The following is a 27,930-nucleotide window of genomic DNA, read 5'->3' as shown; positions in this document are numbered from 1 at the left end:
CTAACTCTTTGGGCACTCTCAACCCTCTTGACAAATGCCAAGATGGTCACCTTGGGAAACAAGCGAAAAAAAAAAAAAAAAGAATCAACGCCAACAACATAAAAAGAAGCCTACAATAACTGGTATTCCCAGGTGGTCTCCCATCCAGGTACTAACCAGGCCTGACTCTTCTTAGCCTCCAAGATCAGACGAGATTGGGTGCTTACAGAGTGCTCGGACACTTTCCCCATCACTATTGGGACGAGGCAGGGGTGCCCTCTGTCTCCCCTAATTTTTATTCTGACACTGGAACCACTTATGTGTCACGTTCGGAATGACCCGAATATTACTGGCATATCTAAACCCTCGGCACACCACAAAATTGCGGCGTACGCTGACGATCTAATTTTTTTCCTCTCCAATCCACACATTTCGCTTCCCAATATACTCACGGCTCTCCGGCGATACGGCAGCCTATCAAACTATAAAATCAATTGCACCGTCGGCTGTATTGAATATATGGGTCCCGGATGGTGAGGCCAAGAGGCTACACTCCGCTTTTCCATTCTACTGAGCTGAAAAATCTATACGTTACCTGGGCGTTGACATCGCAGCGGATTTGCCGCAATTGTACCAGCTTAATTTTGTCCCTCTCCTGAATAGACTGAAATCTGATTTGGGAAACTGGCATGCTTTAACACTGACCTGGTTCGGGCGCTGTAATGCATTCAAAATGACGGCCCTCCCGCGGATCTTATACTTGTTCCAGACATTACCGATCCGGTTACCCCCAATTTTTTTCAGACAACTGCAGGTGCTGCTCCGGGACTTTATTTGGTTGCGCAAACCGCCCAGAGCCCGTTTGCAATTGCTTGCCAGACCAAAGGACAAGGGGGGTCTGGGTCTCCCAGATCTGAGACAATACAACAGAGCGACTCTGCTAGCGAGAGTCGTTGATTGGCATTGTAATGGCCCACACAAGCAGTGGGTGGAGATGGAGATTGAGGATGGATCCATTCCCCTATTGACCTCCCCGTGGCTCCTGTCCACCCTACCAAAAGACCTCAGAGATCACCCCGTAGTGGGAGCTACGTTGGCTGTTGTGCAGAGGTTGTTCCGCTGCACACACACATTGCTCCCCTGCCGTCACCAATGACTCCGGTTATAGGTAATCCAGACTTCCCACCGGGATTTACCAACAAGAAACTGCGACAGTTGACAGTGGTGGGGAAACAGCGTCTGGGAGATGTGTGGCCCTCGGGAGGGCTCCCGACCACGCAAACTGTCGCCGAGCTTTCTGACCCTCCGCTTGACTTGTTTAATGCTTATCAACTTTGTCACTTTCTTCTGGCCATACAAAGGGCCCCCTACACTCCTAGAGACCTGACGCCCTATGAATCCATCTGTCACAAAAAGGAACCTGTGCGACACACCCTTTCCCTCCTCTACAACCTATTAAGTAGTCAGGAGGAGGAGTCGACCCCACCATTTATCCACAAATGGGAGAGGGACTTTGGCATCACATTTACCCCACAACAGATAGGGAAGATCCTGACATTAGTACATAAAGCTTCCATCGCAAACCAATATCAAGAATCGGGATACAAGATAGTCTCACGCTGGTATAGAGTCCCATATCTTCTGAATAAAATTAATAGATCAATTCCGGATGTTTGTTGGAGGTGCAATTCAGATACGGGGACCATGGGACACATTTTCTGGGCATACCCGGCCTTGAGGAACTTTTGGGTGGAGGTGACCGGGACGATAAAAACTCTCAGAAATGTAGATATCGCACACAACCCAGCAGCGTGCCTTCTACACTTGACCGAACAGCCTGTTCGAAAATACAAGAAAACCCTCACGATGCAACTCCTGAACGCCGCCCGGGCCTGCATTTCCACACTGTGGAGGCAGCCTCAGCCCCCATCCAAGGTGCTGTGGTATTCCAAAGTCAATCATATTCTCCGGATGGAAGAATTGACCGCCACCCTTCACAACACTGAAGAGGCATTTAGTGTTACATGGAGGCCCTGGAGGTATTTTACTGGTACTTGAGACTACATTCGGGAGGTGAGCAGCGCCCCTGTCCCAGAAAACGACTGAACATCTAACGTTTACCTACGTAGGCCAAGTCTGCCCTGGGTGGCATTCCCCCCCCCCCCCCCTCCCTTTTTGTCTTTATTTTTCTTTTTTTCCCCGCTGCCATCCCCCCCCCCCCCTCCTCTCTCTCCGTCTTTGCACTCTCTTCTTCCCCCGTCCTCCCTTTTCACTATGCCTTGTCTCCTTACTAGCCTTTGGGACCCAGAAGAACCCCAGGGTTCTGGACACGACCGGCTCATATTTTACTCTGGTTCACATAGGTCATGATAAGCTGGCTCGCTGTGGTCCCAGTTGTTCTCCATGATTACATTTGTCCGAACGGAGCTGCATTAGTTATACTGTACTACATGTCGGAGGTGGGGTTTCTCTCTTTTCTGCATGAAACTCCAGGACTCCCCTTGAGAACCCAGAGTTATTTGGCTGCCTATTTTTTGTTACCATGTAATTGTGACCCTGGGTCATGCTGTATGGTTGACTGTTATATTTATGTTGTTCTACTTATACTTAATAAAACAATAAAACAAAAAAAAATAAAAATAAGTCAATGCCAACAACTTAAAAAAAAAGCCTATGGCATCGAGAAATCCCAGTCGGTCTCCCATCCAGGTACTAACCAGGTCCCAACCCTGCTTAGCCTCTGAGATCAAATGAGATTTGGCTCTTTCAGGGTGATGCAGCCATAGTAGATTTTTTCAGGCACGCTCAACCCTCTTGACAAACGCCAAGATGGTCACCTTGGGAAATAAACAAAAAAAACAAGTCAACGCCAACAACATAAAAAGAAGCCTACCGCACCTAGTATTTCCAGGCAGTCTCCCATCCAGGTATTAACAAGGCGCGACCCTTTCTAGCCTCTGAGATCAGCAGAGATTGGGCGCTTTCAGGGTGATGTGCCCATAGGCAATCTCTTTGGGCACTCTCATCCCTCTTGAAAAATGCCAAGATAGTCACCCTGGGAAACAAGCAAAAAAAAACAGGTCAACGCCAACAACATAAAAAGAAGAATACGGCACCTGGTATTCCAAGGCCATCTCCCATTCAAGTACTAACTAGGCCCAACCCTTCTTAGCCTCTGAGATCAGAAGAGATAGGGTGCTTTCAGGGTGATGAGGCTGTAAGCGATCTCTTTAGGCACTCTCAACCCCTGGTATTCCCAAGCTGTCTCCCATCCAGGTACTAACTAGGCCCATCGCTGCTTAGCCTCCGAGATCAGATGAGATTGGGCTCTTTCAGGGTGATTTGGCCGTAGGCACGCTCTTTGGGCACTCTGAAGCCTCTTGACAAAGGCCAAGATGGTCACCTTGGGAAACAAGCTAAAAAAAACAGGTCAAAGCCAACAACATATAAAGAAGCCTACGGCATCCAGTATTCCCAGGCGATCTCCCAATCAAGACACTAACCAGACCAGATCCTTCTATGGCACCTGGTCTTCCCAGGCAGTCTCTCATCCAGGTACTAACCAGGCCTGACGCTGCTTAGCCTCTGAAATCAGACGAGATCGGGTGCTTTCAGGTTGATGTGGCCGTAAGCGTTCTCTCCAAGACACGCCCAACCCTCTTGACAAACGCCAAGATGGTCGCCTTGAGAAACAAGCAAAAAAAACAGGTCAAAGCCAACAACATAAAAAGAAGCCTATGGGCTTACAGCGGACCTTAAAAGATGGGACCCACTAGCTCTGTCATGGTTCGGACGCTGTAATGTGTTGAAGATGAACGCGATGCCACGACTTCTGTATCTACTACAAGCCTTACCTATCAAAATACCCCAGACTTTCTTTCATGCGGTTCGCTCAATCTTTATCAAGTTCCTCTGGCGCAGAAAACATATGCGTATTGGTAGGGCAATGCTATTGTGACCTAAATTGCGGGGAGGTATTGGCTTCCCGGACCCTGCTCTATATTACACAGCGACGCACATGACACCGGTGGTTGACTGGTGCCGGTGTTCTGCCATATACTGTCCGGCCATGATATAGTGTCCGCGCCGTACTGCGCATGCGCAGTACGGAGCAGACGAAGCTTCGGAAAATCTCTGAAGCTGAACGGCGCCTGCGCGGTGAGTGGAGGTGGTAGCCCCACCATCCAAGCGGACATAGGGTTGTGAATATTAGAGGGCCCCTCGCAGGCGAGCTTCGCTCGCCACGCTTCGGGCTTGGCCTCGCTGCACTCGGCTCTTTAATATTCTTACTCTATGTCCACTTGGATAGTGGGGATAGAACCTGGACTCAGTGCGCAGGCGCCGTTCATGCTCGGCAATTTTAGGAATCTGTGTTGCTGTGTACTGAGCATGCGCAGTACATAGCGGACACTATCCGATGGGGGACCATATGTGATAAGACACCGGCATGGGGAACTGAAGCTATGGGTCAAGCTAGAGCAGGAGATGGCGTGGGTTCCACTGGCTTGTCTGCCTTGGGCGGGGAGGCCATTGGAGCCCTGTGTGACTACTCACCCGTTAATTGGCCCCTCGCTCGCCGAGATGGATAGTTTTTTTCACCTTTCCCACCTGACTAACTTCCCTTCTCCTATGACCCCAATTATTGGACATCCTAGATTCCCTCCGGGCCTGTCTGACCAGGCCTTTACCAGGCAAACCCCGAAAGGGCTTCTGAGAGCAGCCCTATTTCTTGGACCCACGGGCTTGATTCCCATGGGGACCATACTGCTAGAGCAAGTACCTGTTGCATTGGATAGCTGGAGAGCTAGACAGCTAATCCATTTCCTCGGATCACTACCTAACCAGTCGTTCTTCTCTAGACAATTCCACCCCTTTGAGGAACTTTGCCTGGATGATGGCCCAATTCGTGGTTCCCTCTCTAGGTCCTACCAAATCCTGACAGGCGCACAATCCTCCACGGATCCACCCTTCCTAGCTAAATGGAAAAGAGACTTACAAACTACATTCTCCAAACCACAGAAGGACAGAATACTCTTTTTCGCCCATAAGTCGTCACTCTGCAGTAAATATCAGGAGATCTCATATAAGCTGATCACACGCTGGTATCGTACACCGGTGGTGTTGTACAAAATATTCCCCGGTCAATCTGACCGCTGCTGTCGCTGTGGGCAACAGGCTGGCACCATTCTCCACCCTTTCTGGGAATGCCCTAAATTACAAACATTCTGGCAGCCTGTCCTGAGACTCATCCACAAGTTCACAGACATTTCCTTAGCCAATGATCCCGCAGCAGTTCTTCTCAATCTAAGCGTTATCATAAGTCCTTACTTAAACATCTCCTCAATGCAGCTAGGGCCTGCATCCCAAGTCAGTGGAAAGAGCAATCTGCTCCAATGGTGACCCAGTGGTTCGCAAGGGTAAATGATATTGAACGAATGGAAGACCTGACTGCCACAATGAGGGATAAAATGGAGGAGCATGGGAACAGATGGTTCTACTGGACCCAGTTTCGCTTTTCGGAAGAATACCTCCATGAGACATAGTAAGCTCATGGTGATCGTTGGAGATCGCTGTTCCAAACGTTTGACAGCTGATGAGCTGGTGAGCCGAGGGCGTCTCTTGCTCCCTGGGAGGGGACCCCACCCTATCCACTCTACCCACGACACCCCCTTACCCCTTCTTTTCCTTTTCTGCAATTTCCTTCCCCAATCTTCTCTTTCCCCTTCTCCCTCCTTTCAGTTCTACTATTTCCCTTCTTAACTCAAAAAAGGGAAAAGAAAATGGTATGTTCCGACCCCATTTGACTACTACACAATACTCTTCCCCTATCTATGGATATCTAAACTCTTCGAGGGTAGCAGGGCTAGTATCAATAATATTTTAAGTGGTAGAGGATCCCAATGAGATGGAGCTTTAATCTCATCTTGATATGACCGCAAAGCTGTACACGTGCTATTCTCCTCGGACTTCTTACCATTGGCTCTGATATCCATGCAATATGATCGTTTGTTTGTAACTATTTGTATCACACATTCTGTGAAGTTGCCTTTGCATTGTATGTCGCATACTACTAAATAAAAAAAAAAAAAAAAAAAGAAGCCTATGGCACCTGGTATTCCCAGGCGGTCTCCCATCCAGGTACTAACCAGGCCCGACACTGTTTAGCATCCGAGATCAGACGAGATTGGGCGCTTTCAGGGTGATGGGGCCGTAGGTGATCTCATTGGGCACTCTCAACCCTCATGACAAACGCCAAAATGGTCACCTTGGGAAACAAGTGAAGAAAAAAAAACAGGTCAAGGCCAACAACATAAAAATAAGCCTACAGCACCTAGTATTCCCAGGTGGTCTCCAATCCAGGTACTAGCAAGGCCCAACCCTGTTTAGCTTCTGAGATCAGAGGAGATCGGGCGCTTTCAGGGTTATGTGCCCATAGGCAATCTCTTTGGGCATTCTCAACCCTCTTGACAAATGCCAAGATAGTCACCTTGAGATACAAGCGAAAAAAAACAGGTCAATGTCAACAACATAAAAAGAAGAATACGGCACCTGGTATTCCAACGCCATCTCCCCTCCAGGTACTAACTAGGCCCAATCCTTCTTAGCCTCAGAGAAGAGAAGAGATAGGGCTCTTTCAGGGTGATGCTGCTGTAAGCGATCTCTTTGGGCACTCTCAACCCTCTTGACAAATGCCAAGATGGTCACCTTGGGAAACAAGCAAAAAAACAAAACTACGAATCAACGCCAACAATATAAAAAGAAGCCTACAATAACTGGTATTCCCAGGTGGTCTCCCATCCAGGTACTAACCAGGCCCGACTCTTCTTAGCCTCCAAGATCAGACGAGATTGGGTGCTTTCAGAGTGATGTGGCCATAGGCAATCTCTTCAGGCACTCTCAACCCTCTTGACAAACACTAAGATGGTCACTTTGGGAAACAAGCGAAAAAAAACAGGTCAACGCCAACAACATAAAAAGAAGTCTACGACACCTGATATTCCCAGGCGGTCTCCCATCCAGGTACTAACAAGGCCCGACTCTTCTTAGCCTCCAACATCAAACGAGATCGGGTGCTTTCAGGGTGATGTGCCCGTAGGCAATCTCTTCAGGCACTTTCAACCCTCTTGACAAACGCCAAGATGGTCACCTTGGGAAACAAGCAAAAAAAATAAAAATAAGTTGGAAGCTAGAGACAATACGCCCCGAGTCCTCAATTTAATCCATGCGGCGCATGTACAGGGAAGGCCCTTGCTTATGTTGTCAACGGACGCGGAGAAGGCCTTTGACAGGGTGGCCTGGCACTTTATGCAGGCCACCCTGGAACATATAGGTCTTGGCCCCAACATGATGATGTCACTTTACTCCACACCGTCGGCAGCGGTACGGGTGAACGAGTGGTGCTCGGACTCTTTCCCCATCACTAATGGGACGAGGCAGGGGTGCCATCTGTCTCCCCTAATTTTTATTCTGACACTGGAACCACTTATGTGTCACGTTCGGAATTACCCAAATATTACTGGCATATCCAAACCCTCGGCACACCACAAAATTGCGGCGTACGCTGATGTTATAATTTTTTCCGTCTCCAATCCACACATTTTGCTTCCCAATATACTTGCGTCTCTCCAGCGATACGGCAGCCTATCAAACTATAAAATCAATTGCGCCAAGTCAGCTGTATTGAATATATCGGTCCCGGATGGTGAGGCCAAGAGGCTCCACTCCGCTTTTCCATTCTACTGGGCTGAAAAATCTATACGTTACCTGGGCGTTGACATCGCAGCGGATTTAGCGCAATTGTACCCGCTTAATTTTGTCCCTCTCCTGAATAGACTGAAATCTGATTTGGGAAACTGGCATGCTTTAACACTGACCTGGTTCGGGCGCTGTAATGCATTCAAAATGACGGCCCTCCCGCGGATCTTATACATGTTCCAGACATTACCGATCCGGTTACCCCCAATTTTTTTCAGACAACTGCAGGTGCTGCTCCGGGACTTTATTTGGGCGCGTAAACCGCCCAGAGCCCGTTTACAATTGCTTGTCAGACCAAAGGACAAGGGGGGTCTGGGTCTCCCAGATCTCAGACAATACTACAGAGTGACTCTGCTAGCGAGAGTCGTTGATTGGCATTGTAATGGCCCACACAAGCAGTGGGTGGAGATGGAGATTGAGGATGGATCCATTCCCCTCCCCGTGGCTCCTGTCCACCCTACCAAAAGACCTCAGAGGTCACCCCGTAGTGGGAGCTACGTTGGCTGTTGTGCGGAGGTTGTTCCGCTGCACACACATTGCTCCCCTGCCGTCACCAATGACTCCAGTTATAGGTAATTCAGACTTCCCACCGGGATTTACCAACAAGAAACTGCAACAGTTGACAGTGGTGGGGAAACAGCATCTGGGAGAGGTGTGGCCCTCCGGAGGGCTCCCGACCACACAAACTGTCACCGAGCTTTCTGACCCTCCGCTTGACTTGTTTAGTGCTTATCAACTTCGTCACTTTCTTCTGGCCATACAAAGGGCCCCCTACACTCCTAGAGTCCTGACGCCCTATGAATCCATCTGTCACAAAAGGGAACCTGTGCGACACACCCTCTCCCTCCTGTACAACCTATTGAGTAGTCAGGAGGAGGAGTCGACCCCCACCATTTATCCACAAATGGGAGAGGGACTTAGGCATCATATTTACCCCACAACAGATAGGGAAGATCCTGACAATAGTACATAAAGCTTCCATCGCAAACCAATATCAAGAATCAGGATACAAGATAGTCTCACGCTGGTATAGAGTCCCATACCTTCTGAATAAAATGAATAGATCGATTCCGGATGTTTGTTGGAGGTGCAATTCAGATACAGGGAAAAAAGGGGAAACATTTTCTGGGCATGCCCGGCCTTGAGGAACTTTTGGGTGGAGGTGACCGGGACGATAAAAACTCTCAGAAATGTAGATATCGCAGACAACCCAGCAGCGTGCCTTCTACACTTGACCGGACAGCCTGTTCGAAAATACAAAAAAAACCTCACGATGCAACTCCTGAACGCCACCCGGGCCGGCATTCCCACACTGTGGAGGCAGCCTCAGCCCCCATCCAAGGAGCTGTGGTATTCCAAAGTCAATCATATTCTCCGGATGGAAGATTTGACCGCCACCCTTCACAACACTGAAGAGGCATTTAGTGTTACATGGAGGCCCTGGAGGTATTTTACTGGTACTTGAGACTACATTCGGGAGGTGAGCAGCGCCCCTTTTTAGGCTTTTAGGCTCTTTCAGGGTGATTTGGCTGTAGGCACTCTCTTTGGGCACTCTGAAGCCTCTTGACAAGAGCCAAGATGGTCACCTTGGGAAACAAGCTAAAAAAAACAGGTCAAAGCCAACAACATAAAAAGAAGCATACGGCATCCAGTATTCCCAGGCGATCTCCCAATCAAGACACTAACCAGACCAGATCCTTCTATGGCACCTGGTCTTCCCAGGCAGTCTCCCATCCAGGTACTAACTAGGCCTGACGCTGCTTAGCCTCTGAAATCAGACGAGATTGGGTGCTTTCAGGTTGATGTGGCCATAAGCGTTCTCTTCAAGACACGCCCAACCCTGTTGACAAACGCCAAGATGGTCGCCTTGAGAAACAAGGAAAAAAAACAGGTCAAAGCCAACAACATAAAAAGAAGCCTATGGGCTTACATCGGACCTTAAAAGATGGGACCCACTAGCTCTGTCATGGTTCAGACGCTGTAATGTGTTGAAGATGAACGCAATGCCACGACTTCTGTACCTACTACAAGCCTTACCTATCAAAATACCCCAGACTTTCTTTCATGCGGTTCGCTCAATCTTTATCAAGTTCCTCTGGCGCGGAAAACATATGCGTATTGGTAGGGCAATGCTATTGCGACCGAAATTGCGGGGAGGTATTGGCTTCCCGGACCCTGCTCTATATTAGACAGCGATGCACATGACACCGGTGGTTGACTGGTGCAGGTGTTCTGCCATATACTGTCCGGCCATGATATAGTGTCCGCGATGTACTGCGCATGCGCAATACGGAGCAGACGAAGCTTCGGAAAATCTCCGAAGCTGAACGGCGCCTGCGCGGTGAGTTGAGGTGGTAGCCCCACCATCCAAGCGGACATAGGGTTTTGAATATTAGAGGGCCCCTCGCAGGCGAGCTTGGCTCGCCACGCTTCGGGCTCGGCCTCGCTGCGCTCGGCTCTTTTATATTCTGACTCTATGTCCACTTGGATAGTGGGGATAGAACCTGGACTCAGTGCGCAGGCGCCGTTCATGCTCGGCAATTTTCGGAATCTGTGTTGCTGTGTACTGCGCATGCGGAAGTTAGAGTGGGTGTTGTGTGCCTCCTGCACAGTATACACCTTATTGCTGGTGTTCTGTTTCTGTAATACAGGAACCTAGCACTGTTACAGTGCTAGGGTGTACAGAGAAGCTGGTATATATGGAAGACCACAGCATACAGAAGAAAGGCTAGTGAATACAGAATACAGACTCGTGTATGCAGATAGGCTTGAGTATGCTAGAGTAAACAATGAGGCTGGGGTACACAGAGAGGCTAGTTTAAAGAGAAGCTAGATGTTAGTGTATATAGAGAGGTTAGTGTATAGAGAGAGTCGAGTGTATACAGATAGGACAATGCATATAGAGAGACTAGTGTATACACAAAACAGGCTTGGGTATATATCCAAGCTGACAATGTATACAGAAGACTGGGTACTGTATACAGAGAGTCTAGTGGGTACAGAAGACAGGCTGGTGTATTCTAGCTAGTTTTTACAGTCTAGAGTATACAGAAGACAGGCTGTGGTATACAAAGGGTTTAGTGTATTACAGAGATGCAGGGGTGTACAGAGAAGCTAGTATATATAGAAGACTACAGCATACAGAAGAAAGGCTAGTGAATACAGAATAAAGGCTGGAGCAGAGGCTAGTGAATGCAGAACACTATCTAGCGTATATATAGAGGCTAGATTATACAGAGAGGCTAGTGCATAGAGTGAAGCTATTGTATATAGAAGCCTGGTTACTGTATACAGAGAAGCTAGTGTGTACAGAAGAAAGGCTAGACAGGCTATGAAGAGAGACATGTTTTTACAGAAGACAGTTTGGGGTATACAGAGATGCTAGTTTATACAGAGAGACTAATGTATACAGAAGACAGGCTAGGGCATATAGAAGACAGAAGACGGGCTAGTGTATTCAGAACATAGGCTAGTGTATATCGAAGACAGGCTATTGTATGCAGAAGACCGGCTAGTGTAAACATGCTGGTGTATATAGAGAGGTTAGTGAATTTAGAGGGTAGGCTAAGTGATAACAGAAGACAATCTGGGCTATACAGAGACATTTCATCATTTCATCTAGCTCACATCTCTAATGGAGTATGTCTCATTGCCATGTTATGCCTTTTCATTCTTATAGATAACTACACGATTTTAATCATCCACATCAAGCATGCAATAAAACTATCATACATCAAAATAAACCATGTACTCTTTTGCTCTATTTTGCATATTTGTAATTCTCCACATCAACTGTCACATTGAGTATGTGACAGTCCTGACACACCATCCTGACTTATTTTTCTTTATTTCTTATTAGAAATAGAGAGTACTATCTCAAAATCCGGTTAAATCTATTCACTTCGATGAGTTCTACCGCTACTTGTACGTTAATGCAAAATGTTCACAAAACCATCCATTTGCTACCAGACATGCTGCACATACTAAGAGTAATGTAACTATCGCTCGCTAACGATGTAAACAGTTTTATTGCTTTTCTGACATTAACCGAGTATCTCTGACATTAACTGAGTATCTCTCTGCACTATGATCTTAATAATAATAATAGGATTGTGTAATGCAAAGATCAACTAGTCTAATATAAGCTTTCTCATTGGTACCGGCATATCCTTTAAATTTCGACTAACGCAACTATTTCTCGGCAATATACAAGCTAAGCTTTCAATCTCTTACCTTTGAACAGCGATACTTCCTCCCTACAATATTAAGCCATTTAAATGTCCTATTGGTCGCCTATATTATACAACTCTCTGAAAAGCCTATATGTAGAGAATAAAACTAGTCTTACATCTTAATAAAACAGTTTTATTGCTCAACCAGTATCAGCTGTCATGACAAATAAACGCTTCCACTGTTTGACTCTATTTTCTGTATTACTTCTTTTTCTCCACCTTAACTGTCACAGTTAAAACACAGTGACAAAACATTTCTTTTTACCGCAGCAAAATGTGAGAAAAGCAGTGTAAGCCGTCTTTCTGCCATATGCTTCAGAAAATTAATGTACCGCTTTTAAATCCATATCAATTCCACATAACCGTGAACCGTCTTACAATTTTAATATTTACTGATAGCAATTACTGATATTAAATTATGACTATACCAGTGGAAAAGGACCGCGTAATGGAACTGTGAAATTAATCATAATCTCAGCGTTAACTTAGCTGATAAATTTACGATTTACTCAACGATTTACTCAACGATTTAAACTTAGATTTTTTTCATTCTAAGTCTATTTAATCTTAAATAATTTATACTATATTCTACTGTACTCTTAAATTATGTACTGTTGTTCTGTATTTTAGCCGTGCTCAATTTCGTTTTATGTTGCAACCATCGAATCTCATTGCTATTCCGACATTCTGCCTTAAGAGTAATGCAACCATCTCTCGCTACCTCTATGCAATAGGATTCTCTTTCTAAATCTATTTTGTGTATTACTTCCTCTCCACATTAACTGTTAACCATTTGTAACACATAACACTTGCAACACGTTTTTTAACAGCAGCAAAATGTGAGAAAAGCAGTGGGACGGTTTACTTGATTGAGAAGTGGTTGCAGTAGCAAAGCATAGCAATACAGTTTGATTACATTAATAACACATAATGCAACTATTTTACATTCACATCATGCATACATCCTAATGTGAGCTGTCTATCACTATTAATGTTCATGGTTACTGATACATTATGCCAATAACCAGTGGAAACGGAAAACAATCATTGTAAGCCGTCTTCGTGCGTAACAAAATTAATGGAACGATTTACACGTTGGAATTTTCAAGCTACGTCAATTTACTCTTAAAATACCCTTTAGCTGCTTAGCTCACACTTTGCTGTATGTAGCCGCGTTTACATGTAAGTAACCAATAGGGATTGACATTTCATGTCCATCTCACATCTCTAATGCAATTTGTCTCCTTGCCATGTCATACTTTGCCAGTTATTATACTTTCTCATCCGATAGAAACCTAGTCGTTGCTGATATTTCATGATTACAGCAATCATCCCATCTAATTGCTATTCCGACATTCTGCCATGGTATTACTTTGCAACGCTCTATTGAACAATGTAAAGGTAAGCTATATATTTTGTGTATTTCCACTTAAACTCGACCTGTAGTTTGCTATGTCTAAATCCAAGTTACCTACTCACCTTTATTACGTATACTGCTAATTTTAGGATAATACAAAACCATCTTATTGCTTCTTTACACGCTGCACATATTAAGAGTAATACAATGCTACCGATGTGAACAGTTTAATTGCTCTTCTCACATTTAGCTGGTATCTCTCTGCTATAGGAAACTGAATTTGTACCACAACGATCACTCATCTAATATCAGTCCACTCAGTGCTGCCGGGATAACTTTTACATTTATAGTACTGAAATTATTTCTCAGTCATTTTGGATCTACTGCAACTAACGCTTCCGATCTCTTTTAAACTGCAATTTTCAAAATTTCTGCAATATTAAGTAATATTTAGCTGCTTAGCTCACACTTTGCTGTATGTAGCCGCGTTAACTGTATTAATGGTTACATGTAAATAACCAATGGGGAATGACATTTCATGTCTACCTCACATCTCTAATGCAATTTGTCTCTTTGCAATTGTCATACTTTGCCAGTTATTATACTTACTCATCCTTAAAGACACGTAAGAATCCTGAAAAACGATAGAAACCTCGTCACGTCGTTGCTGATATTTCATGATTACAGCAATCATCTCATCTAATTGATATTCCAACATTCTTCTTTGGTATTACTTTGCAACGCTCTATTGAACAATGTAAAGGTAAGCTAGATATTTTGTGTATTTCCACTTAAACTCGACTTTTATATACTGTCTCAATATTATCCGTTCTAATTTTGCTAAATTAGATTGTAGAGTTTGCTATGTCTAAATCCAGGTTACCTACTGACCTTTATTACGTATACTGCTAATTTTAGGGTAATACAAAACCATCTTATTGCTTTTTTGCACGCTGCACATATTAAGAGTAATGCAATGCTACCGTGAACAGTTTAATTGCTCGTCTCACATTTAGCTGGTATCTCTCTGCTATAGATAACTTTCGACTGCAATACCTAATCTCTGCTATTGCACAATATTTAGCTGCTTAGCTCACACTTTGCTGTACGTAGCCGTGGGGATTGGCATTTCATCTCTAATTCATATTCACATTTCTAATGCAGTTTGTCTTTTTGCCATGTCATCCTCTGTTAGTTATTATGCTTTCTCATCCTTGTGCTATATTTGGGGTATATTCACTACATGATTGAAGACACGTAATGAACCTGATTGATAAAAACCTACACACGTCGTTGCTGTTATTTCGTGTATTTCCATTTAAACCCGACCTGTATATACTGTCTCAATATTAATTTTAGAGTTATTTTGCTATATTTATTATTAGTATGAACAGATTACTATCTCTAAATCCTGGTAAACCAGCTCACACTAAACCATCTAATTTCTACCTTACACGCAGCACATATTAACATATTAACATTTAGCCGGTATCTCTCTGCAATAGTAAACGAAATGTGTAGATCACTCATCTAATATCGTCTTTTTAGTGCTACCGGAACAACTTTTAAATTTAGAGTAATGCAACGATTTCTCAGTTTTATGAAGCTACTGCAACTAACGTTTTGGATCTCTCTCCTGATAAATTACGCTCTGCATTATTAAGCCATGTAAATTGTCCTATTTGTCTGCTAACAATGTTATGTATAATAATACAAATCTTTCAAAAGCAATATCGTCTCTATCACTTAGCACTCTTTTGCTCTATTTTGTATAGTTGTAGTTCTCCACATTAACTGTCACATTGATATCACCACTGACAACACATCACTTTTTAACAGCACCAAAATATGAAAAAAGCACTTTACATGTTTCAGAAGTAGTTGCATTAGCAAAAAATAAAGTCCTGTCTTCTTTACACGCTAGCTTTTCTGTATACATTAATCTCTCTGTGTACACCAGCCACTCAATATAGACTGTCTTCTGTATACACGTGCCCGTAATCTATATACACTAGCCTGCCTTATTTTTACAATAGTTTCGGTGTCCCAGCCTCTCTGCATACACTAGCCTGTCTTTGGTACAAATTAGCTTCTCTGTAGCCGGTCTTCTGTATACACGAGCTTCACTGTCTACTCTTGGTTGTCTTTTGTATACACTAGCATCTCTTTATACATTAGCTCTCTGTATACCCAAGCTTCTCTGTATACACTAGTCCACCGGTATACACTAGCAAGTCTGCATACACTAGCCTCTCTTTGTAACCCAACTTCTCTCTCTGTATACCTTAGCCTCCATCTCTGCATACCCAGGACGTTCTTCTCTATAATCTAGCCTATGTGTATACACTAGCCAGTCTTCTGTAGACATTAGCCTCCCTGTATAAACTAGCTGGTCTACTGTATACACTAGTCCGTCTGTATACACTAGCAAGCCTGCATACACTAGCCTCACTGTGTAACCCAGCCTCCATCTCTGCATACCCAGGACGTTCTTCTGTATAATCTAGCCTATCTGTATAATCTAGCCGATCTGTATACACTATCCTGTCTTTTGTACACATTTGTCAATCTGTATAAACTATAAACACTAGTCCGCCTGTATACACTAGCAAGTATGCATACTCTAGCCTCTCTCTCTGTATACCCTAGCCTCCACATCTCTGCATACCCAGGACGTTCTTCTGTATAATCTAGCCTATCTGTATACACTAGCCTGTCTTTTGTACACATTAGCCTCTCAGTATAAACTAGCCGGTCCTCTGTATACACTAGTCCGTCTGTATACACTAGCAAGTCTGTGTAACCAAGCCTCTCTCTCTGCATACCCTAGCCTCCATCTCTTGCATAACCAGGACCTTCTTCTGTATAATCTAGCCTATCTGTATACACTAGCCTGTCTTTTGTACACATTAGCCTCTCTGTATAAACTAGCCGGTCTACTGTATACACTAGTCCATCTGTAAACACTAGCAAGTCTGCATACTCCTGCCTCTCTGTGTAACCCAGCCTATCTCTCTCTCTCTCTCTGTATACCCTAGCCTCCATCTCTGCATACCCAGGACGTTCTTCTGTATAATCTAGCCTATCTGTATAAACTAGCCTGTCTTTTGTACACATTAGCCTCTCTGTATAAACTAGCTGGTCTTCTGTATATACTAGTCCGTCTGTATACACTAGCAAGTCTGCATACTCTAGCCTCTCTGTGTAACACAGTCTCTCTCTCTGTATACCCTAGCCTCCATCTCTGCATACCCAGGACGTTCTTCTGTATAATCTAGCCTATCTATATACACTAGCCTGTGTTTTGTACACTTTAGCCTCTCTGTATAAACTAGCCCGTCTTCTGCATACACGAGTTTCTCTGTATACCCTTGGATGTCTTTTGTATACACTAGCTGCTCTTTATACATTAGCTCTCTGTATACCCAAGCCTCTCTGTATACACTCGTCCGTCTGTATACACTAGCAAGTCTGCATACACCAGCCTCTCTGTGTAACCCAGCCTCTCTCTCTGCATACCCAAGATGTTCTTCTCTATAATCTAGCCTATTTGTATACACTAGCCTGTCTTTTGCACACATTAGCCTCCCTATATAAACTAGCCGGTCTTCTGTATACACTAGTCCGTCTGTATACACTAGCAAGTATGCATACTCTAGCCTCTCTCTCTGTATACCATATCCTCCATCTCTGCATACCCAGGACCTTCTTCTGTATAATCTAGCCTATCTGTATACACTAGTGTATACAGACAGACTAGTGTAGGACCAACTAATGTGTACAAAAGACAGGCTAATGTATACAGATAGGCTAGATTATACAGAAGAACGTCCTGGGTATGCAGAGCGCTCAGCTTCAAGGTATGGCCAACGTGAGTAATATGAGGGACACTCCTCACCCCCGCCCCCACTTACCAGATCTGACTTTCATCCCCTTGCCCTCTCTGCCCCGGTCATCTGGTGGCAGTTTTATGCACTCCCTGGCCCCCACCCATTCATAATCCTTACCGACCTTTACTTCCGCTGCTCACAGGAACACACTGGATGACTTGTCTAATTAACCAACTTGTACAAGACACCGCTATCCTCCTGTCTGACACCGGTCCCCCTTGGAGGCTTTACCCCTCACTGTTTGGGTGGTCCCTGCCTCTCCCTGGATGCTCCACATATACCACAACGACATTGTCAGAGGGGCACCACTTGACAGGACACAGGGCTGTCATGCCGGTGGCATCTCCCATTGGAGGAAGGGATGATGGCCCCAACCCCTTGGCAGCAGGTTCTTTCATGTACAGACCAGGGCGGCTCATCTTCCCTTCTGGAGTCTTGACCTTAGATGGGGGAGTTGCACTTTGGGGGGTCTGAGTGATACCTAGTGCACTGTACTGGAAGGGCTAGACATTCCCGCATATGTGTCCCCTCCCCCTGGTTGCGCCCCTCGCCCCCCCCTCTGGCTCCCACCTACTCTTTGCCGACATTGCCTTCTGCAGCTTTCGGGGACCCTGATGACTTATTTATTGAGCCTATTGGTACAAGACACTGCTTCCCTCCAGTGTGACTCTGGACCCCCCTGGAGGATTTACCCCTTACTGGATGCTCTACACAGCCCCCGATGGCGATGCAGGAGAGACACTAATTGGCGGGCCCCAGGACTGCTGCTCGGATGAAGTCTCCCGTTGGATGGAGGGATGGTGGCCCCAGCCATTTGCCTGACGGATTTTCCATGCACTGACCAGGGCTGCTCCTCTTTCATCTTGATGTGGTGACCATGGAGGGGAGGAGTTTAAATTTTTTGGGGTCCGGGTGTTTGCTGGTGGGAGTGCGCTAAAGGACTTGACATATCCGCATGTTTGTCCCCTCTCCCCTGTTTCCCCCCTCCCTTTCCCCCCCTTCCCACCCTTCCCTCCTTTACCTCCCCCTTTCCCCCCTTTCACTCCCCCTTTCCCCCCTTCCACTCCCCCCTCCCCCCTTCCCTGCCCCTTTTCCCCCCGGGGCGTGGGCGGGGGAGAGGGGGTAAGGAGAGGACAATCTGCCAAAGGGAGAAATGCATTTGTTCGGTGACTGCATGTACTTTAGGGGTATGGGACGGGGGTCGTGGATCCCATTCTGTGATGCCTTTTCTGTTGCTACGGGCTCCCTCATGCATGCCTATGTTTAGGGCGAGCCGAGGAGACCCCTCAGTGCTGACAGTTATATGCTCTACCTCTGTTTTGGTTATACTATTGTTTTTTGGTTCTATGATGTTACTGATTGTCTTTTATTTGCATACTGGTATCAGACGTGACATTTACCACTGCCGGGACTGGGGGGACTAGGATTCGGGGGCTCCCTCTTGACCTGTCTACCCACCAACCCAAGTAGGACAGCGCTTTAAACCCAGTGTACATCTGGTAAGCGCTATAGCATAATTGTGCTGTTTTAGTATACCCTTCCTGTACTGTTGAGTGCGGACAACCCTTAATTTCCCTCTCCCCCTGGGGTTGAAGTGCCCAGCCTTTTTTTCCCTTTATCTTTCCTTCCATTTGCCCTTCCTTTCTCCCCCTTAGTTCCCGCCATGCATTACCTACCCAAAACCTACCTTGGTTCAACTTTCTTTGCTTTTCTCTGACGTCCCCCTCCCCCTCCCAGAGGAGCGATGGCAGACTCAGTCAAGGTCACCTCTCTAAACGTTAAGGGACTGAACTCCCCTGAAAAACGGTGGATCCTCCTGTGAGAACTGAAGACTTCCTGTACTGATGTGGCCTTTATACAAGAAACACATTTTAAAAATACTAGCCTCCCCTTTCTATGGTCGAGATCCTTCCCTAAGGTCTACCACTCTACTAACCCCTCCTCTAAGACCAAGGGAGTCTCCATTCTGATCTCCAGGATTCTTTGGTGGACCCTGGGGGCCGATATCTTTTTCTTAGGGGCCACATTGGAGAGCGCCTTTTTACATTTGCCACTGTGTACGCTCCCAATGATCACCAAGACACGTTCCTCAGAACTACCCTGCACAGATTATGTGACTTTCGGGAGGGCCAGTTGATATTAGGTGGGGACTTTAATGTCCCCTTTCGCCATCGGTTGACACTTCTGCCTCTTTCTCCTCGCTCCTCATTTCCTCTAGAAAGCGGATTACTAAGTGTTTACTGAATGACCAATTAGTTGATGTCTGGCGTCTGCAACACTCTGGGGAAAGGGACTACTCTTTTTGCTCTTCCCCTCACAAATCATACTTGAGGATAGACTTCTTCTTGATTCCACATGACCAACTGCACTTGGTGAGCTCTTCCTCCATCGGCCATATTACTTGGTCCGACCACACTCCTGGGGCGCGTATTGGACTGGAATCGAAACAAACTTTCTAAGTTCACTCCCGAATTCCGCTAAGAAGTGCCATGTGGTGCTATAAGTATTTACCCACAGAATTTATGTCACATCCCACTATAGGGGCTTAGTTGAAAGTCAGTCACCTGATCGCTACCCAAAACACACTCACGTCTTTGACTTCCCCCCTATTCCCTATACGTGGCCATCCAACCTTTGAACTGGGGACCCACTTAGAAATTCCAACCTAGACAATGCGTCTAAATTTGTCATTGATGGAAAATCAACCCTAACAGATCCGACAGGGCTTTTCCAACTGCCTTTTTGGAGAGCGGCGCAACGACATCATTTTCTCCATTCCATCCCCAATCCTCAAACGTTTGCGCGCCCTCAGACGGAGTTTGAGACTCTATGCAGGAGCGAAGGCCCTTTGGCCCACATTCTCTCTCAAACAGATTACCCACACTTAACCTGTCTGTCCAACTGGGAAAAGGACCTTAATTGCTCATTTTCCCCAGCACAGAGACAACTCATTATCACTTTGGCTCTCAAAATGTCGCTGTGCACGAAGATACAGAAGACGAATTTTAAACTTCTCACCAGGTGGTATTTGACACCATCAAAGCTGCAGAAATGTTTCCCCTCTTCCTCGAACATATGCTGGAGGTGTGGAGAAGAAGAGGGCACGTTGCTGCACATTTTTTGGTCCTGCCCCAGCTTGGTGGACTTCTGGACAGAGATCCGATGCATAACACAAAAATTCACAGACTTCTCCATCCAGGAAGAGGCTGCATTCTTTTTCTTGCACCATTCACAGATTCCCATTAAGAAGTACAAAAAAATCAATTTCACGGCATGTGATAAATGCGGCGAAATCCTGCATCCCTCTCTATTGGAAAAAATGTTCCCCCCCTTTCATTACTCAAGAAGAATTTTTTAAACAAACCTGAGACATCTGGAATACCTTTATAATCTTGCTGGAAGGATGCGCCTGCTATCGCCTTAGTGCTCTGAGCTTTCCTTGACTGGCCCCTTGGACATCGTGTCTCGTCCCCTCTTCTCCTTTTCTCATCTTTCAATCCTTCTCTTTTCTGCCTTCCTCCCCTATCTCTCACCCCCTCCACCCCCTCTCTCTTTTGGAAAAAGTGGAAAATTGGGAATGACGGCCCCACACCCCCCTCTGGATGGATTATGCTGGAGGGACCTGGGGTTTGTGTGACCCTAGATCTTGGTACAGTACTTTATCCGTGCCTCGAATCATTGTGATTGATGGAAGGCAGACTCACAGTTGCGAATATACCTGTATCAAGTATTGTTCAGCTGCTTTTTGCTCTGTATTTCTCTGTTGCATTATGTACTTCCCTATTGGATAAAAAATTATATTTGAAAAAAAAAAGAAGCCTACGACACCTGGTATTCCCAGGAGGTCTCCCATCCAGGCATTAACCAGGCCCGCCCCTGCTTAGCCTCCAAGATCAGATGAGATGGAACAGATTCAGGGTGATGTGGCTGTAGGCACTCTCAACTCTCTTGACAAACACTAAGATGGTCACCTTGGAAACAAGCGGAAAAAATAGCCTACGGCATCTGGAAATCCCAGGCGGTCTCCCATCCAGGTACTAAACTGGTCCCAACCCTGCTTAGCCTCTGAGATCAGATGAGATTGGGCTCTTTCAGGGTGGTGTGGCCGTAGGAGATTTCTTCAGGCACTCTCAACCTTGACTAACGCCAATATGGTCACCTTGGGAAACAAACAAAAAAATCAAGTCAACGCCAACAACATGAGAAGAAGTCTACAGCACCTAGTATTCCCAGGTGGTCTCCCATCCAGGTATTAACAAGGCCCGACCCTGTTTAGTCTCTGAGATCAGACGAGATCTGGTGCTTTCAGGGTTATGTGGCCATAGGCGAGCTCTTCAGGCACTCTCAACCCTCTTGACAAACACCAAGATGGTCACCTTGGTAAACAAACAAAAAAAAAAAAAAAAGTCAACGCCAACAACATAAAAAGAAGCCTTCAGCACCTAGTATTCCCAGGTGGTCTCCAATCCAGGTACTAGCAAGGCCCGACCCTGTTTAGCCTCTGAGATCAGAGGAGATCGGGCGCTTTCAGGCTTATGTGCCCATAGGCAATCTCTTTGGGCACTCTCAACCCTCTTGACAAATGCCAAGATAGTCACCTTGGGAAACAAGCGAAAAAAAAACAGATCAATGTCAACAACATAAAAAGAAGACTACGGCAGATGGTATTCCAAAGCCATCTCCCATCCAGGGACTAACTAGGCCCAACCCTTCTTAGCCTCAGAGATGAGAAGAGATAGGGCTCTTTCAGGGTGATGCTGCTGTAAGCGAACTCTTTGGGCACTCTCAACCCTCTTGACAAATGCCAAGATGGTCACCTTGGGAAACAAGCGAAAAAAAAAAAACGAATCTTGGACTGTTTCCCCATCACTAATGGGACGAGGCAGGGGTGCCCTCTGTCTCCCCTAATTTTTATTCTGACACTGGAACCACTTATGTGTCACGTTCGGAATGACCCGAATATTACTGCCATATCCAAACCCTCAGCACACCACAAAATTGCGGCGTGCGCTGACAATCTAATTTTTTTCGTCTCCAATCCACACATTTCGCTTCCCAATATACTCGCGGCTCTCCGGCGATACGGCAGCCTATCAAACAATAAAATCAACTGCACCGTCGGCTGTATTGAATATATCGGTCCCGGATGGTGAGGCCAAGAGGCTACGCTCCGCTTTTCCATTCTACTGAGCTGAAAAATCTATACGTTACCTGGGCGTTGACATCGCAGCGGATTTGGCGCAATTGTACCCGCTTAATTTTGTCCCTCTCCTGAATAGACTGAAATCTGATTTGGGAAACTGGCATGCTTTAAAACTGACCTGGTTCGGGCGCTGTAATGCATTCAAAATGACAGCCCTCCCGCGGATCTTATACTTGTTCCAGACATTACCGATCCGGTTACCCACAATTTTTTTCAGACAACTGCAGGTGCTGCTCCGGGACTTTATTTGGGCGCACAAACCGCCCAGAGCCCGTTTGCAATTGCTTGCCAGACCAAAGGACAAGGGGGGTCTGGGTCTCCCAGATCTCAGACAATACTACAGAGTGACTCTGCTAGCGAGAGTCGTTGATTGGCATTGTAATGGCCCACACAAGCAGTGGGTGGAGATGGAGATTGAGGATGGATCCATTCCCCTATTGACCTCCCCGTGGCTCCTGTCTTCCCTACCAAAAGACCTCAGAGATCACCCCGTAGTGGGAGCTACGTTGGCTGTTGTGCGGAGGTTGTTCCGCTGCACACACATTGCTCCCCTGCCGTCACCAATGACTCCGGTTATAGGTAATCCAGACTTCCCACCGGGATTTACCAACAAGAAACTGCGACAGTTGACAGTGGTGGGGAAACAGCCTCTGGGAGAGGTGTGGTCCTCGGGAGGGCTCCCGACCACGCAAACTGTCGCCGAGCTTTCTGACCCTCCGCTTGACTTGTTTAGTGCTTATCAACTTTGTCCCTTTCTTCTGGCCATACAAAGGGCCCCCTACACTCCTAGAGACCTGACGCCCTATGAATCCATATGTCACAAAAAGGAACCTGTGCGACACACCCTCTCCCTCCTGTACAACCTATTAAGTAGTCAGGAGGAGGAGTCGACCCCACCATTTATCCACAAATGGGAGAGGGACTTTGGCATCACATTTACCCCACAACAGATAGGGAAGATCCTGACATTAGTACATAAAGCTTCCATCGCAAACCAATATCAAGAATCAGGATACAAGATAGTCTCACGCTGGTGTAGAGTCCCATATCTTCTGAATAAAATGAATAGATCGATCCCAGATGTTTGTTGGAGGTGCAATTCAGATACGGGGACCATGGGACACATTTTCTGGGCATGCCCGGCCTTGACGAACTTTTGGGTGGAGGTGACCGGGACGATAAAAACTCTCAGAAATGTAGATATCGCAGACAACCCAGCAGCGTGCCTTCTACACTTGACCGACCAGCCTGAGCCCCCATCCAAGGTGCTGTGGTATTCCAAAGTCAATCATATTCTCCGGATGGAAGAATTGACCGCCACCCTTCACAACACTGAAGAGGCATTTAGTGTTACATGGAGGCCCTGCAGGTATTTTACTGGTACTTGAGACTACATTCGGGAGGTGAGCAGCGCCCCTGTCCCAGAAAAAGACTGAACATCTAACGTTTACCTACGTAGGCCATGTCTGCCCTGGGTGGCATTCCCCCCCCCCCCCTCCCTTTTTGTCTTTATTTTTCTTTTTTTCCCCGCCGCCATCCCCCCCCTCCTCTCTCTCCGTCTTTGCACTCTCTTCTTCCCCCGTCCTCCCTTTTGACTATGCCTTGTCTCCTTACTAGCCTTTGGGACCCAGAAGAACCCCAGGGTTCTGGACACGACCGGCTCATATTTTTCTCTGGTTCACATAGGTCATGATAAGCTGGCTCGCTGTGGTCCCAGTTGTTCTCCATGATTACATTTGTCCGAACGGAGCTGCATTAGTTATACTGTACTACATGTCGGAGGTGGGGTTTCTCTCTTTTCTGCATGAAACTCTAGGACTCCCCTCTGAGAACCCAGAGTTATTTTGCTTCCTATTTTTTGTTACCATGTAATTGTGACCCTGGGTCATGCTGTATGGTTGACTGTTATATTTATGTTGTTCTACTTATACTTAATAAAAGAATAAAACAATAAAAAAAAATAAGTCAATGCCAACAACTTAAAAAAAAAGCCTATGGCATCGAGAAATCCCAGGCGGTCTCCCATCCAGGTACTAACCAGGTCCCAACCCTGCATAGCCTCTGAGATCAAATGAGATTTGGCTCTTTCAGGGTGATGCAGCCATAGTAGATTTTTTCAGGCACGCTCAACCCTCTTGACAAACGCCAAGATGGTCACCTTGGGAAACAAACAAAAAAAACAAGTCAACGCCAACAACATAAAAAGAAGCCTACCGCACCTAGTATTTCCAGGCGGTCTCCCATCCAGGTATTAACAAGGCGCGACCCTTTCTAGCCTCTGAGATCAGCGGAGATTGGGCGCTTTCAGGGTGATGTGCCCATAGGAAATCTCTTTGGGCACTCTCATCCCTCTTGAAAAGTGCCAAGATAGTCACCCTGGGAAACAAGCGAAAAAAAACAGGTCAACGCCAACAACATAAAAAGAAGAATACGGCACCTGGTATTCCAAGGCCATCTCCCATTCAAGTACTAACTAGGCCCAACCCTTCTTAGCCTCTGAGATCAGAAGAGATAGGGTGCTTTCAGGGTGATGCGGCTGTAAGCGATCTCTTTAGGCACTCTCAACCCTCTTGACAAATGCCAAGATAGTCACCTTGAGATACAAGCGAAAAAAAACAGGTCAATGTCAACAACATAAAAAGAAGAATACGGCACCTGGTATTCCAACGCCATCTCCCATCCAGGTACTAACTAGGCCCAACCCTTCTTAGCCTCAGAGAAGAGAAGAGATAGGGCTCTTTCAGGGTGATGCTGCTGTAAGCGATCTCTTTGGGCACTCTCAACCCTCTTGACAAATGCCAAGATGGTCACCTTGGGAAACAAGCAAAAAAAAAAAATGAATCAACGCCAACAACATAAAAAGAAGCCTACAATCACTGGTATTTCCAGGTGGTCTCCCATCCAGGTACTAACCAGGCCCGACTCTTCTTAGCCTCCAAAATCACATGAGATTGGGTGCTTTCAGAGTGATGTGGCCATAGGCAATCTCTTCAGGCACTCTCAACCCTCTTGACAAACACCAAGATGGTCACTTTGGGAAACAAGCAAAAAAAAACAGGTCAACGTCAACAACATAAAAAGAAGTCTATGACACCTGGTATTCCCAGGCAGTCTCCCATCCAGGTACTAACAAGGCCCGACTCTTCTTAGCCTCCAACATCAAACGAGATCGGGTGCTTTCAGGGTGATGTGCCCATAGGCAATCTCTTCAGGCACTTTGACAATCGCCAAGATTGTCACCTTGGGAAACAAGCAAAAAAAATAAAAATAAGTCGGAAGCTAGAGACAATACGGCCCGAGTCCTCAATTTAATCCATGCGGCGCATGTACAGGGAAGGCCCTTGCTTATGTTGTCAACGGACGCGGAGAAGGCCTTTGACAGGGTAGCCTGGCACTTTATGCAGGCCACCCTGGAACATATAGATAGGTCTTGGCCCCAACATGATGATGTCGCTTTACTCCACACCGTCGGCAGCGGTACGGGTGAACGAGTGGTGCTCGGACTCTTTCCCCATCACTAATGGGATGAGGCAGGGGTGCCATCTGTCTCCCCTAATTTTTATTCTGACACTGGAACCACTTATGTGTCACGTTCGGAATGACCCTAATATTACTGGCATATCCAAACCCTCGGCACACCACAAAATTGCGGCGTACGCTGATGTTATAATTTTTTCCGTCTCCAATCCACACATTTTGCTTCCCAATATACTTGCGTCTCTCCAGCGATACGGCAGCCTATCAAACTATAAAATCAATTGCGCCAAGTCGGCTGTATTGAATATATCGGTCCCGGATGGTGAGGCCAAGAGGCTCCACTCCGCTTTTCCATTCTACTGGGCTGAAAAATCTATACGTTACCTGGGCGTTGCGGATTTAGCGCAATTGTACCCGCTTAATTTTGTCCCTCTCCTGAATAGACTGAAATCTGATTTGGGAAACTGGCATGCTTTAACACTGACCTGGTTCGGGCGCTGTAATGCATTCAAAATGACGGCCCTCCCGCGGATCTTATACATGTTCCAGACATTACCGATCTGGTTACCCCCAATTTTTTTCAGACAACTGCAGGTGCTGCTCCGGGACTTTATTTGGGCGCGCAAACCGCCCAGAGCCCGTTTGCAATTGCTTGCCAGACCAAAGGACAAGGGGGGTCTGGGTCCCCCAGATCTCAGACAATACTACAGAGTGACTCTGCTAGCGAGAGTCGTTGATTGGCATTGTAATGGCCCACACAAGCAGTGGGTGGAGATGGAGATTGAGGATGGATCCATTCCCCTATTGACCTCCCCGTGGCTCCTGTCCACCCTACCAAAAGACCTCAGAGGTCACCCCGTAGTGGGAGCTATGTTGGCTGTTGTGCGGAGGTTGTTCCGCTGCACACACATTGCTCCCCTGCTGTCACCAATGACTCCGGTTATAGGTAATTCAGACTTCCCACCGGGATTTACCAACAAGAAACTGCAACAGTTGACAGTGGTGGGGAAACAGCGTCTGGGAGAGGTGTGGCCCTCGGGAGGGCTCCCGACCACGCAAACTGTCGCCGAGCTTCTGACCCTCCGCTTGACTTGTTTAGTGCTTATCAACTTCGTCACTTTCTTCTGGCCATACAAAGGGCCCCCTACACTCCTAGAGACCTGACGCCCTATGAATTAATCTGTCACAAAAGGGAACCTGTGCGACACACCCTCTCCCTCCTGTACAACCTATTAAGTAGTCAGGAGGAGGAGTCGACCCCCACCATTTATCCACAAATGGGAGAGGGACTTAGGCATCATATTTACCCCACAACAGATAGGGAAGATCCTGACCTTAGTACATAAAGCTTCCATCGCAAACCAATATCAAGAATAAGGATACAAGATAGTCTCACGCTGGTATAGCCTCTATATACCACAGCCTGTCTTCTGTATACGCTAGACTGTAAAAACCAGCTAGAATACACCAGCCTGTCTTCTGTACCCACTAGAATCTCTGTATACACTACCCAGTCTTCTGTATACACTGTCAACTTGGATGTATACCCAAGCCTGTCTTCTGTATACACTAGTCTCTCTATATGCACTTTCCTTTCTGTATACTCTCGACCCTCTCTATACATTAACCTCTCAATATACACTAACATGTTTGCATATACTAGCCTCTCTTTAAATTAGCCTCTCTGTGTACCCCAGCCTCACTGTTTACTCTAGCATCTCTATATACTCAAGCCTATCTACATAAACGAGTCTGTATTCTGTATTCACTAGCCTTTCTTCTGTATGCTGTAGTCTTCTATATATACCAGCTTCTCTGTACACCCTTGCATCTCTGTAAACACTGTGTAAACTAGCCAGTCTTATGTATACACTCGCCGACTGTATACACTAGACTCTCTGAATACACTAAACTCTCTGTATACCACAACCTGTCTTCTGTATACACTAGACTGTAAAAACTAGCTAGAATACACCAGCCTGTCTTCTGTACCCACTAGACTCTCTGTATACACTACCCAGTCTTCTGTATAGAATG

General features: G+C 46.2%; 8 pseudogenes; all 8 read right to left on the bottom strand.

Annotated features, from left to right (window-relative positions):
• Nucleotides 1-6,076: 6,076 nt before the first annotated feature.
• On the bottom strand, nucleotides 6,077-6,195 carry LOC143932271 (5S ribosomal RNA; annotated as a pseudogene).
• Nucleotides 6,196-6,298: 103 nt separating this feature from the next.
• On the bottom strand, nucleotides 6,299-6,417 carry LOC143931264 (5S ribosomal RNA; annotated as a pseudogene).
• Nucleotides 6,418-6,740: 323 nt separating this feature from the next.
• LOC143931754 (5S ribosomal RNA) lies at nucleotides 6,741-6,859 on the bottom strand (annotated as a pseudogene).
• Nucleotides 6,860-6,958: 99 nt separating this feature from the next.
• On the bottom strand, nucleotides 6,959-7,077 carry LOC143931956 (5S ribosomal RNA; annotated as a pseudogene).
• A 13,952-nt stretch (nucleotides 7,078-21,029) lies between these two features.
• LOC143932095 (5S ribosomal RNA) lies at nucleotides 21,030-21,148 on the bottom strand (annotated as a pseudogene).
• A 58-nt stretch (nucleotides 21,149-21,206) lies between these two features.
• Nucleotides 21,207-21,326, bottom strand: LOC143931520 (5S ribosomal RNA; annotated as a pseudogene).
• A 95-nt stretch (nucleotides 21,327-21,421) lies between these two features.
• On the bottom strand, nucleotides 21,422-21,540 carry LOC143931390 (5S ribosomal RNA; annotated as a pseudogene).
• A 3,740-nt stretch (nucleotides 21,541-25,280) lies between these two features.
• LOC143931561 (5S ribosomal RNA) lies at nucleotides 25,281-25,399 on the bottom strand (annotated as a pseudogene).
• Nucleotides 25,400-27,930: the final 2,531 nt, after the last annotated feature.

This window comes from Lithobates pipiens, unplaced genomic scaffold, assembly GCF_037356315.1.
Source record: "Lithobates pipiens isolate NorthernLeopardFrog02 unplaced genomic scaffold, aLitPip1_a1.2 Scaffold_25, whole genome shotgun sequence".
In the NCBI taxonomy this organism is placed as follows: domain Eukaryota; kingdom Metazoa; phylum Chordata; class Amphibia; order Anura; family Ranidae; genus Lithobates; species Lithobates pipiens.
This window is presented reverse-complemented; position numbering and strand designations above follow the sequence as displayed.